The sequence below is a fragment of the Elephas maximus genome, chromosome 17, assembly GCF_024166365.1.
Source record: "Elephas maximus indicus isolate mEleMax1 chromosome 17, mEleMax1 primary haplotype, whole genome shotgun sequence".
Taxonomy (NCBI): domain Eukaryota; kingdom Metazoa; phylum Chordata; class Mammalia; order Proboscidea; family Elephantidae; genus Elephas; species Elephas maximus.
This window is the reverse complement of record NC_064835.1, coordinates 52,557,094-52,571,598: the sequence shown is the minus strand read 5'-3', so window position 1 is coordinate 52,571,598 and position 14,505 is coordinate 52,557,094.

Genomic DNA, 14,505 nt, shown 5'->3' with positions numbered 1-14,505 from the left:
CTCCTCTGAAAAAAAATTTTAACGAAACGTGAGAGAAAAACTTCTCTTCTGTTTTCAGTTGCATAACTATGCAGCATCAGAATTTACAGGCATAATTATTACCCAAAAGACTTAATAAAAGAGTTGTAAAAAAATGTAGACATGTCAGTTTAGAAACTTTCAATGCTATGTTGAATAACCATTTCCGTAATGCAAACTGCTCATCAATCTATCTTCAGACAAGGAAGAAAAAAGTAGTTTTAACATAGTTACGTCTTTCCAAGAGACCCAAGGGAAGAAAAAAGATATTCTATCTTCAGAAAAATAACATTTTTCTCTCAATTGGATGTCGGTCTAATGCTTTCTCTTTCTTTCTTGATATGCATTGACTAAAGTTTTTTGAATATTCAATACAATAACACTTCCAAAAAATTCAGACGTAAGATTTGAGATATAAATTACGTTATTTAAAAAAAATGCATAAAAGTTATCCTTATTTATTTTCTATACAGAAAAAAAAAATGGTTATTATGTCAGATCTGTCTCTGTGCATGTATATGTGTGCATGTGCGTATGTGCATTATGTTAGAGCAGAAAGAATATTTGGCCTCAGGATAGCCTTCTATTACTGTAAAACATGAAGAAAACATGTATTGCAACTGCTAAAATCTCACCTGCTTATTAGTGAAAGTGTTTGTTTCTTTGATATAGTATATTCTAAAGAAGAAGTATGATTCATATTGAAGGTTTTAGTCATAAATTTCTATGACCCTGTGCAAAATATTATCTCAAAAAGAGTTGACATTGAGCTAGTTATTTACTTGTCTTTTTGCTTAATTGAAACATCCAATTTATAGCAAAAATGTTATGGCAATTATGACAATTTAAAGGTTTTTTTTTTTTTTTCTTCTTTTTACAGCAGTGGCATAAATCTTTGTCACAAAATCTGTTAATTATTTCTTGCTTTTCTATCAACTGTGAAATGTCACTGCTGTTTTTAAGTTGTTTTTCCAGGAACTGACTCAATCACAAGTAACAGGAACAATGTTTTCCGGGAAACAAATTAAATGTGATAGTTTAATACAATATATAAGCTTGAAAGACTTCTAATTTATCATTTAACAACATATCCAATAGGAATAGGAAAGGTTGAAGACTGTTAAATATTTTGAATGATATCTCTGTCCTTATATTGGAATTTTCTTTATCATAGTCAATATTTTTTCATGTAATATATTTTATTTGACTGCTGATAAGTAGACTTTGAGTAGTTTGTTCACTTAGTCTACCTTTTTTGCTGTTGTTGTCATTCAGTGGTGTGGTGGTCAAGACTGTGTGTCAACTTGGCTGAACCATGATTTTCAGTGTTTATATACGATCACTCCCATGATAGGATCTGCTGTAAGTAGTCATCATTTGAAAGGGAGTTTCCTTGGGAGTGTGGCCTGCATCCAAATATAAGCAGATCTTCTGTTTTTTTGCTTGCTCTAGATTCTGCAGCTGTCTCCTGTCCATCTGACCTCCAGTTCCTGGAACTTGAGCTGTCAGCTTATCTGCCGATCTTGGAATTCATCAATCTTCAGAGCCTGTGAGTGGGGCCCTGCTCTCTGACCCGCCAATCTTGTGTTCACCAGCCTCTGCTGTTACGTGAATCAAGAGAAGCGTCTATCCTAATCCATGAACTTGGGAAGTTCCAGCGTCTACAATGGCTTGAGCCATTTCTTTGATATAAATCTCTCTCTGTATATATTTATATGCTTTACTGGTTTTGCTTCTCTAGAGAAACAAGCCTAAGACAAATGGCCCGGGGGATGTGATGGGTCCTTCTTCTGACCCAAGGGGCACGGCAATTGCTGAAGCCAGCCTGGGACGGGAACCGAGCAGGGAGGAAGCGGGTGAATGAGATAGAGGTACTTTCCAGTGCTAGGCATTTAGGATTCAAAAACAAATCAGATATTTTTTAACCCTTATGTAATTTTCAGTTTAATGTCTTCAAAAGGATTGATATTTAGTCAGTTTCAATGATTATTACCTGAGTATAGACACATTACAATATCCAGAAATTACAGAGAGAGGTTTAAAAAGTACAAGCTTCAATGTAGTCAAATCAGTAATTTCATGATTCAGATACATATTTAAGACCTCCTACAATGAATACCAATTTTTAACTATAAGCAAGATATGTGGATGATGCAGTATTTGAAAAAACAGACAGAAAAAAAAGGAACCTATTCTTGCAAAAATACTTTTTGCTCCAGATTATCATTTAACTACATAGAAATAAATAATCATTTAATCAGTTGCCATCGAGTGAACTCCAACTCATGACAACCACATGTGAGTTAGAGTAGAACTGTGTTTCATAGAGTTTTCAATTGCTGGCTTTTCAGAAGACTTCTAGGTCTTTTTTTCTAGGGACACGTAGGTGGACTTGAACTTCCAACCTTTTGGTTAGCAGCTGAGCATGTTAACTAATTGCACCACCCAGGAACTCCAACTAATCTCTTAAATACATATAATTCCCCCTAGAAGGATAATAACTGTTGTGTTGATGAATGACTCTAGTTAAAAAATGTTATTTTATATGGCAATGGATTTTTTTTTTCTGTTTCTGTGTAATATTATCAGGTCTTTAAGTTATGGAATCCATAATTTTGACCTCAGTGGCCCACACAGTTCATTAGGCACTTGAAGGCTTGGTCAAGATGACCTTGTATCAGACACAGATCTGTTTTCTCACAATCTATGCCAATTTGTAGCTATGACCATGGTTTGTGAGTGATGTGACAATTTCCATGGAGAAGAAAAGAATTGAAAGAATCATTAGCCTTTTTAAAGCAAATGTAGCTCTTATTTCTCCACGGAAAGAATAATTGATATATAGGTAATGTAACTATAAATAGACTGGAACAAAGAGTGTGAATCTAAGAACTTGTTTCTTCATTGAAAAAGGGAATGAGGAAATTGATTTAGAGTTTGTTCGGTGGAATATAAAAGAACCTCATCCACACCAGTCATTTTCTTGAGGAAATGACTGAGTGATGAAATCTAATGAAAATTTAATGAGTTATAATAATGGAATGTCTTGCATATTCTGATATAGAGTAACATTAAGCTGAGTTTTTATTGTCTTGTGTAGCAAAACACAAGTGTGTCTCCATCTTGATACATGAGTGACCCCAGGTTATTCTTGGAGATATTCTCAAAGAATGAAGTATTCGTAGGATAGCAACATTGGACTTCCAGCAAATGAGCACAGGTGAATACTTAGGTATTGTATGTTGAGAAACTTGTATTTTTGTGAGTCATACATACTAGGCACTGTAAATTATGGCAAGCCTCTTACACAGATATATGAAGTGGGTGGTTTGCACAGAGTTCACTTAAATTTGATTCAAGAACTTGAATGAAATTCTTAGATACGCCAAGGTTCTTTCTATTACAAACTATGTGTTACACTGTTACCTTTTTTCCATTTTCTAAGTCAATCAACACCCCCTCTGTTTTAGCCACAACACTTTTCAGAGCCAGTTCTTCAGAAGACAGTTTGACATAACCTTCTTTTTTTTTTTTTCTTGACAGAGTCTGTCTGTGTTTCCAGACTAATCTCTTATTTTAAACTGAGGGCCATTCCATATTATAAAAGTAATTAAACATAAACATGTTTCATTTTATTAAAAAATACACTTTGGGAATTCTTTGAAATTTTGTCTGTTTATTAATTTTTGGTTACTACATGTGCTAGGCAATAGGTCCTCATCCTTGAAAGATTTATATGCATAGAGAATAGATATGTGGTGAAAATCTAACTGTAAGATGCCATTGATGTGGTATTAATTAATTCAACAAGTATTTCTTGAGCTTTTATAGTGTTTTACTGCCTTAGTTACTGAGGACACAAAATTGACAAAAGTGTTAATAAGAGAGAAATAAAACATTTAATGGCAAACATTTGTAAATTGACAGGGTGTGGTATTGTTTAATTTTTGAATGAGTTATTGTATCACAGAAATTACTTCTTTTAGACAGCCACCTACTTTGTGCCATACGTATTATCACTTTCCAGGAATTTGTAGATCAGATAAAAAGCTTTAAAATACTGTTATAAGCAATTAATCTATGCTCATATTATCTAGCAAATACAACTTTGTTTTTCTCTTTAAATCTACAAAGAATATTGCTGCCTACACTTTTCTTTATGGATAGATTTTTTCATACTCTGTATCCATGATAAAGATTTATATATCCTTGATGGCCTGATTCATCAAATTATCACCTCCAAGTCACCCATTAAAGCACACCATTCACAAAGGAAAAGCCATTTTTCATTTTTCTGGATATTTTCATTGCAATTAAAGCTTATTTCTAAAAACAAACAAGAAAAAGCAAAATAAAACAGACAAACCTGGAATTAAAAAGTAGATTAGTCTTACATTCTGCTTCACATTATGATTTTCCTAGGACAATTCAGATCTAGGATTATTATGTGATGTTTATAATTATATCATAACAACACTTGATTTTTCTCATAAATTATATGACAGTTCTATTTATATCACCTGTTCCTGCAAATACTGATAGTGTGTAAGCTGCTTGAGTCTCCAAGACTTAACTGATTTTTATTGTTGAATTAAACTGAACTAAAAGATTTGCCAAAAGAGTGTGCAACTTTCACTAATGGCAAAGTAGACATTTCACGCTAACTCTCAAACTTTTTCTCAAACTAAGATCAAATAGAAAACTTGGAAAATACATGCAGAAAATCTGTTTAAAATTGTTTGAGAACTACCTAGGTGGTGGGAAAATAATTGCTGGGCAAAGAAGCGGATAAAGCTAGAAGTCCAGAACTTTTAGATCAACAAAAGGGCTACCTTTGTTTAGAGTATCCATATGACCTCAAAAGCAACTGAGAAGCTGGACAGAACTGAGGAGGGCTAAGTGTAATTCAGTGTTTGCCACAAATAAAAGTCCTAGGTAAAGAAGCCAGTATTTGGGGTTAGGCATAGAATGGCCATATCTTAGAAGAAATGATAAACTAAAAATAAATTAGCACTCACAAGGTGCAACAGTGAACAGAATATACACAGATATTAAATCCCAGTTTTTCTTAAATACTTAATTGAGTTAGGTAAGTTGGAGTAACTAGTGATGCTTGGCTAGCTGCCTGACTGGAGGAAAATAAATACATCACACAGACTTTCAAATTATTTCTACAAATTTTTATATTCAATGCCTAATACCCTATCAAAAATAACAAGGCATACACATACAAGGAGAAAAATTGAGAAGAAACGCAAAGCGAGTCTGAAAACAAACAAAATTATGTTTAATGAGGTTGTAGATAAGAATTTTAAAATAACATTGACTAATATGTTCAATAAATTAAAAAGAAGGATTAGTAATTTTGCTCATTTATAAGGAATCAAAGAGAAAACCAGAAACTAAAAATAAATACAATAACTTAAAAACAAATTAGGGAAGAGGCGGAGCCAAGATGGCAGAATAGACAGACGGTTCCATCGAGCCCTCTTTATAACAAAGACCCGAAAAAACAAGTGAAACAAGTATATTTGTGACAAGCTGGGAGCCCTCAGCATCAAAGGCAAGCTTAGACAACCAACTGAGGGCCAGGAGAAGGAAGAGACCGTTCAGAAGCAGAGAGGAGTTGCCGGATCTGAATTGCGGGGAGCCCTCAGGAACCATTCCTGGAGTGGCTGTGGCTGCGGCAGCTGCCACGGTGGGCTGGTGCTAGCATTGGGCCACGGTTTCCTAAGGGAGGAGCAGCCAGCCACACAGCCCACTCACACCTCTAGAACCTGAGCAGAAGTGTGCTCTTGGCAAGAGCTAAGTACTTACGTATATTTTACTGCGCCCCCCCCACCCCCAACCCAGCTTCAGCGGCTGAATCCCTAGGCCTGAGATAGACCCTGGTGAGCACCTGGAACCATCCTCCTGATCTTGGGGAAGGAAAAAATTTCTAGCTGGGGGGAAAAGATAATTTGCTAGCTCCATTAACTGGGGGAGCACAGGACAAAAGCAGCTCCTGTCCAGGCATAAACCATCCATGGATCTTGAGCACCTTTCCCTTCTGCATGGACCTGTGTGGGCCTATTTTGGGAGAATAGGCCCTTGTTGGCAAACTCCAACCATTTTAGCTGTGTGGTGGAGAGCTGGGTGTTTGACATTTGATATTGCTTTGCCTGTTAAACAAGGTCCTCACCTACCCAAAACAGGGACCTAAGGACTGGTGGCTCCACTTGGGTCACCCAGCCACCCACGAGTGGGGCTCAGGGATATCTGGTACCTCCCAGTCCTTAAAACAAAATCTTTGGGTGCCCATGGTCCCTCTGCAGAGCCCACTCACCAGCACTCTCTAGGGAACAGAGATGCATTTTCCTCAGAGACACTTGGGGGTCGGTTCTCAGCGCCCTGCCTTGTTCAGAGCGTGACCACCTGCTGCAATCGGATATAGTTTTATATGCCAGTCACCCCTGCCCCTCTAAGACTGTAGGACAGAACCTGTACCACACACTTGATATCAGCTACCTGGAAACCTGAGCTGAATCCATACAAGAAAACTGAATGGACTCCTAAAATGATATACATGATAATAGCTCTAGCCAGCTGGGGACAGGATACCAGAGCTCCAAAGGCGAAAATAATCAAGCTAGCTCACTCAAGGAACCCATAGGGGTATACCAAAATAAAACAAAGCGAGAAGCTATGACACAGTAAGCAAGCATAAACTAATACAATAACATATAGATAGCTCAGAGACAACAGTCAATATCAAGTCACATAAAGAAACAGGCCACGGTCACCTCAACAGGCTCTCAAAGCAAAGAATCCAGGAATCTTTTAGATGAAAGTGCATTCCTGGAATTACCAGATGTAGAGTACAAAAGTTTAATATACAGAACCTTTCAAGACATCAGGAAGGAAATGAGGCAATACACAGAACAAGCCAAGGAACACACAGATAAAGCAATTGAAGAACTCAGAAAGATTATTCAGGAACGTAATGAAAAGTTTAATAAGCTGGAAAAATCCATAGACAGACAGCAATCAGAAATTCAGAAGATTAACAATAAAATTACAGAATTAGATAACTCGATAGAAAGTCAGAGGAGCAGAATTGAGCAAGAGGAACCTAGAATTTCTGAACTTGAAGATAAATCACTTGGCACTAATATATTTGAAGAAAACTCAGATAAAACAATTAAAAAAAATGAAGAAACCTTAAGAATCATGTGGGATTCTATCAAGAGAAATAACCTACGAGTGATTGAAGTACCAGAACAGGGAGGGATAACAGAAAATACAGAGAAAATTGTTGAGGATTTGTTGGCAGAAAACTTCCCTGATATTGTGAAAGATGAAAAGTTACCTATCCAAGATGCTTATTGAACTCCACATAAGGTAGATCTTAAAAGAAAGTCACCAAGACATATTATAATCAAGCTTGCCAAAACCAAAGATGAGGAAATATTTATAAGAGCAGCGAGGTATAAAAGAAAAGTCACCTACCAGGGAGAGCCAATAAGAATAAGCTCGGACTACTTGGCAGAAACCATACAGGCAAGAAGGAAATGGGATGACATATTTAAAAAATTGAAGGAAAAAAATTGCCTCCCAAGAATCATATATGCATCAAAACTGTCTCTTAAATATGAAAGTGAAATTAAGACATTTCCAGATAAACACAAGTTGAGGGAATTTGTAAAAACCATACCAAAACTACAAGAAACACTAAAGGGAGTTCTTTGGTTAGAAAATCAATAATATCAGGCATCAACCCAAGACTAGAACACTGGCCAGAGCAACCAGAAGTCAACCCAGACAGGGAAATCAAGAAAAAAAACAAAGCAAGATTAAAAAAAAAAAAAAAAAAAGCCCAACACAGGGTAATGCCAATGTTATTACATAAAAGAAGACAACATTAAAATAATAAAGAGGGACTAAGAAATGTAATCATACACCTTCCATATGGAGAGGAAGATACGGCGATACAAAGAAATAAAAATTACAAATTTAGAAAAATAAGGGTAAATAATAAGGTAACCACAATGGAGACAAACTATCCTACTCATCAAAATAAAATACAAGGGAAAAATACAGACTCAGCAGAAAGAAAATCAACAACAACAAACATGAGGAAAGGACAATATATGAAGAAAATCTACTCAGCACATAAAATCAAGCGGGAAAAAGCTGTCAACACACAAAAAAAGACATCAAGATGATAGCACTAAATTCATACCTATCCATAATTACCCTGAATGTAAATGGACTAAATGCACCAATAAAGAGACAGAGAGTAGCAGAATGGATTAAAAGGCAAGATCCATCTATATGCTGCCTACAAGAGACACACCTTAGACTTAGAGACACAAACAAACTAAAACTCAAAGGGTGAAAAAAAAAAATATCAAGCAAACAACAATCAAAAAAGAGCAGGAGTGGCAATATTAATTTCTGACAAAATAGACTTTAAAGTTAAATCCATCATAAAAGATAAGGAAGGACACTATATAATGATTAAAGGGACAATACAACAAGAAGATATAACCATATTAAATATTTATGCGCCCAATGACAGGGCTGCCAGATACATAAAACAAACTCTATCAGCACTGAAAATTGAGATAGACAGCTCTGCAATAATAGTAGGAGACTTCAGCACATCACTTTCAGTGAAGGACAAGACATCCAGAAAGAAGCTCAATAAAGACACGGAAGATCTAAATGCCACAATCAACCAACTTGACCTCATAGACATATACAGAACACTCCACCCAACAGCAACCAACTATCTTTTCTACTACACATAGAATATTCTCTAGAATAGACCACATGTTAGGTCATAAAGCAAGCCTCAGCAGAATCCAAAACATTGAAATATTGCAAAACATCTTCTCTGACCATAAGGCCATAAAAGTGGAAATCAATAACAGGAAAAGCAGGGAAAAGAAATTAAGCACTTGCAAACTGAGCAATACCCTGCTCAAAAAAAGACTGGATTATAGAAGACATTAAGGATGGAATAAAGAAATTCAGAGAATCCAATGAGAATGAAAACACTTCCTATCAGAACCTTTGGGACACAGCAAAAGTGGTGCTCAGAGGCCAATTTATATCAATAAATGCACACATCCAAAAAGAAGAAAGGGCCAAAATAAAAGAATTATCCCTACAACTTGAACAAATAGAAAGAGAGCAACAAAAGAAACCCACAGGCACCAGAAGAAAACAAATACTAAAAATTAGAGCTGAACTAAATGAAATAGAAAACAGAAAAACAATTGAAAGAATTAACAAGACCAAAAGCTGGTTTTTTGAAAAACTCAACAAAATTGATAAGCCATTGACCAAACTGACAAAAGAAAAACAGGAGAGGAAGCAAATAACCTGAATAAGAAATGAGAGGGGCGATATTACAACAGACCCAACTGAAATTAAAAGAATCATGTCAGGTTACTATGAAAAACTATACTCAAACAAATTTGAAAACCTAGAAAAAATGGATGAATTCCTAGAAACACACTATTTACCTAAACTAACACAAACAGAGATGGAACAACTAAATAGACCCATAACAAAAGAAGAGACTGAAAAGATAATCAAAAAATCGCAACAAAAAAAAAAAAACACTGTCCGAATGGACTCACTGCAGAGTTCTACCAAACTTTCAGAGAAGAGTTAACACCCCTACTATTAAAGGTATTTCAGAGCATAGAAAAGGATGGAATACTACCAAATTCATTCTATGAAGCCACCATATCCCTGATACCAAAACCAGGTAAAGACACCACAAGAAAAGAAAATTATACACCTATACTCCTCATGAATGCAGATGCAAAAATCCTCAACAAAATTCTAGCCAATAGAATTCAACAACATATCAAAAAAAACACTCATCATGACCAAGAGGGATTCATGCCAGGTATGCAGGGATGGTTCAACATTAGAAAAACAATTAATGTAATCCACCACATAAATAAAACAAAAGAAAAGAATCACATGATTTTATCAACTGATGCAGAAAAGGCATTTGACAAAGTTCAACACTCATTCATGATAAAAACTCTCAGCAAAATAGGAATAGAAGAAAAATTTCTCAACGTAATAAAGGGCACTTATACAAAGCCAACAGCCAACATTACCCTAAATGGAGAGAGCCTGAAAACATTCCCACTGAAATCGGGAACCAGAAAAGGATGCCCTTTGTCACCATTCTTATTCACCATTGTGCTGGAAGTCCTAGCCAGAGCAATTAGGCTAGGTAAAGAAATAAAGGGCATCCAGATTGACAAGGAAGAAGTAAAAGTATCTCTATTTGCAGATGACATGATCTTATACACAGAAAACCCTAAGGAATCCTCCAGAAAACTACTGAAACTAATAGAAGAGTTCAGCAGAATATCGGGATACAAGATAAACATACAAAAATCAGTTGGATTCCTCTACACCAACAAAAAGAACATCGAAGAAGAAATCACCAAATCAATGCCATTTACAGTAGCTACCAAGAAGATAAAATACTTAGGAATTAATCTTACCAGAGATGTAAAAGACTTATACGAAGAAAACTACAGTACACTTCTGCAAGAAACCAAAAGAGACTTACATAAGTGGAAGAACATACCTTGCTCATGGATCCCAGTACCCAGTGCCCTCAAGTCAATTCATAGGAAGACTTAACGTTATAAAAATGTCTATTCTACCAAAAGTGATCTATACATTTAATGCAATTCTGATCCAAATCCCAACAACATTCTTTAATGAAATGGAGAAACAAATCACCAATTTCAGATGGAAGGAAAAGAGGCCCTGGATAAATAAGGCATTACTGAAAAAGAAGAACAAATTGGGAGGCCTTACTTTACCTGATTTTAGGACCTATTATACCGCAACAGTAGTCAAAACAGCCTGGTACTGGTACAACAACAGATACATGGACCAATGGAACAGGATTGAGAATCCAGACACAAATCCATCCACATATGAGCAGCTGATATTTGACAAAGGCCCCAAAACAGTTAAATGGGAAAAAGATAGTCTTTTTAACAAATGGTGCTGGCATAACTGGATATCCATCTGCAAAAAAATGGAACAAGATCCATACCTCCCTCCATGCACAAAAACTAACTCAAAAAGGATCAAAGACCTAAATATAAAATCTAAAAAGATAAAGATCATGGAAGAAAAAATAGGGACAACGTTAGGAGCCCTAATACACAGCATAAACAGTATAGGAAACATTATAAAGAATGTGGAAGAAAAACTAGATAACTGGGAGCTCCTAAAAATCAAACACCTATGCTCATCCAAAGACTTCACCAAAAGACTAAAAAGACTACCTACAGACTGGGAAAAAGTTTTTAGCTATGACATTTCTGATCAGCGCCTGATCTCTAAAATCTACATGATACTGCAAAAACTCAACTGCATAAAGACAAATAACCCAATTAAAAAATGGGCAAAAGATATGAATAGACACTTCACTAAAGAAGACATTCAGGTAGCTAGCAGATACATGAGGAAATGTTCATGATTATTAGCCATTAGAGAAATGCAGATCAAAACTACAATGAGATTTCATCTCACTCCAACAAGGCTGGCATTAATCCAAAAAACACAAAATAATAAGTGTTGGAGAGACTGTGGAGAGATTGGAACACCTCTACACTGCTGGTGGGACTGTCAAGGGGTACAACCACTTTGGAAATTGATTTGGCACTTCCTTAAAAACTAGAAATAGAACTACTATACGATCCAGCAATCCCAGTCTTTGGAATATATCCTAGAGAAATAAGAGCCTTTACACGAACAGATATATGCACACCCATGTTTATTGCAGCTCTGTTTACAATAGCAAAAACATGGAAGCAAACAAGGTGCCCATCAATGAATGACTGGATAAATAAATTATGGTATATTCACACAATGGAATACTACACATCGATAAAAAACAGTGAGGAATCTGTGAAACATTTCATAACATAGAGGAACCTGGAAGGCATTATGCTGAGTGAAATTAGTCAGCTGCAAAAGGACAAATATTGTATAAGGCCACTATTACAAGAACTTGAGAAATAGTTTAAACTGAGAAGAAAACATTCTTTTGTGGTTACGAGAAGGGGGAGGGAGGAAGGGTGGGAGAGGAATATTCACTAATTAGATAGTAGATAAGAACTACTTTAGGTGAAGGGAAAGACAGCACACAATACAGGGGAGGTCAGCACAATTGGATTAAACCAAAAACAAAGAAGTTTCCTGAATAAACTGAATGCTTCGAAGGCCAGCGTAGCAGGGGCAGGGGTCTGGGGACCACGGTTTCAGGGGCCATCTAAGTCAATTGGCATAATAAAATCTATTAAGATAACATTCTGCCTCCCACTTTGAAGACTGGCATCTGGGGTCTTAAACGCTAGCAAGCAGCCATCTAAGATGCATCAACTGGTCTCAAACCACCTGGATCAAAGGAGAATGAAGAGCACCAAGGACACAAGGTGATTATGAGCCCAAGAGACAGAAAGGGCCACATGAACCAGAGACTACATCATCCTGAGACCAGAAGAACTAGATGGTGCCTGGCTACAACCGATGACTGCCCTGACAGGGAACACAACAGAGAACCCCTGAGGGAACAGGAGAGCAGTGGGATGCAGGCCCCAAATTCTCATAAGACCAGACTTAATGATTTGACTGAGACCGGAAGAACCCCGGTGATCATGACCCCCAGACTTTCTGTTGGCCCAGGACAGGAACCATTCCCAAAGCCAACTCTTCAGACATGGATTGGACTGGACGATGGGTTGGAGAGGGATGCTGGTGAGGAGTGAGCTTCTTGGATCAGGTGGACACTTGAGACTATGTTGGCATCTCATGCCTGGAGGGGAGATGAGAGTGTGGAGGGGGTTAGAAGCTGGCGAAACGGACACGAAAAGAGAGAGTGGAGGGAGAGAGCAGGCTTTCTCATTAGGGGGAGAGTAATTGGGATTGTGTAGCAAGGTGTATTGGGGTTTTTATGTGAGAGACTGACTTGATTTGTAAACTTCCACTTAAAGCACAATAAAAATTATTTGTATAAAAAAAACAAATTAAACATATTAGAAGAGTGATTAAAATGGAAGTTAAATCAGAAAAAAAATTGTTTTATAGCAAAAAGAGAATTTAAAAAATCAGAAATAAAATGATATCTATAAAAGACAACAAATATCGTGCAAATATTCTGATATGCACCATAGACATATTCTTTTGTAGTCCCAAAAGAAGAGAAGGGAGAGCATAGAGAAGAAATATTTGAAAAGTAAGTACTGAGATTTTTCTAATACTAACAAAAATATCAAGCCACAGTTTCAAGAGACATAGTAAAACCCAGAAGGGATAAATCCAGAGAAAATCACACCAAGGCACATATAGTAATATTGCTGGAATAAATAAATAATAACTGCACCTCCTAGGTACTCTTTATGGAATTGGTAGAACAATTTAGAAACATAAGAATAATGGTGGAACTAAATAGAAAAAAAAAAAAAATTGTGGTTATCCTTTACTGCATAAGAACGTACCCAAACATTTAGTGAATTAAAATCACAACCAATTCATTATTTCTGATGATGTTTTTTTTGGTGAAGAATTGAGGTAGTTCATGCCTGTCAAATTCCTCTGCTATACCTAATGATTATTTATTGAGGCCGTTCAATGGCATTCAGTTGAAGCTAGATTGATATGGGGACTATGATAAAATATTACCTCTTCAAAAACAGTCTTCAGTAATAATTTCCTCACTGTCCATCAAGCCTTCACTACAATTTCAACATGGTATTTCTAATGATAAAAACATTCATTCTGAACACCTTCCAGTTTCAGACTGACCTATGGATCTAAAAACAATGACACATGGTGATACCTCATGTTGGCACCACATTCTATTTTGATTATTTATTGTTGCAGGACAAACTTAGTATCTTAAAACAACAGTCTACAGGGCAAATGTTTAGCAAGTTGCTTGAAATCCATTATAAAATATTTGGGATCCTAGGCTGGAGTTTCTTCAGTAGTGCTGTAAACCCACTTCATGCCTTTTCCACCTAGAAAACACTACTTCACTCCCATGAAGCCTGAGAGTTCATGAAGCTCATGCTACTTCATGTGGTATCTTTTGTCTCTGACTAGAAGTCTAGTGTCTTCTGCAGAGCATCTATAAAACTGGGGCTGACCTACTTATTTGACTGCAACTAGGAGTCCTGGTGGCTCAGTGGTTCAGAGATAGGCTGCTAACCAAAAGTTCAATGTTTGAATAAACCAGTTGCTCCTTGGAAACCCTATGGAACGATTCTATAGGGTCACTATGAGTTGGAATCAACTAGATGGCATGGGTTTGGTTTTGGTTTATGGTAAAGTTTCATAACCTTCACGGTTCTTGACAGTTACATTGTATAAGTAATAGAATATTATTTGAAATGAGGCAATAATAATCCAAATATAAATATATTAACCTCTAGAGCAACCGTGGTACCA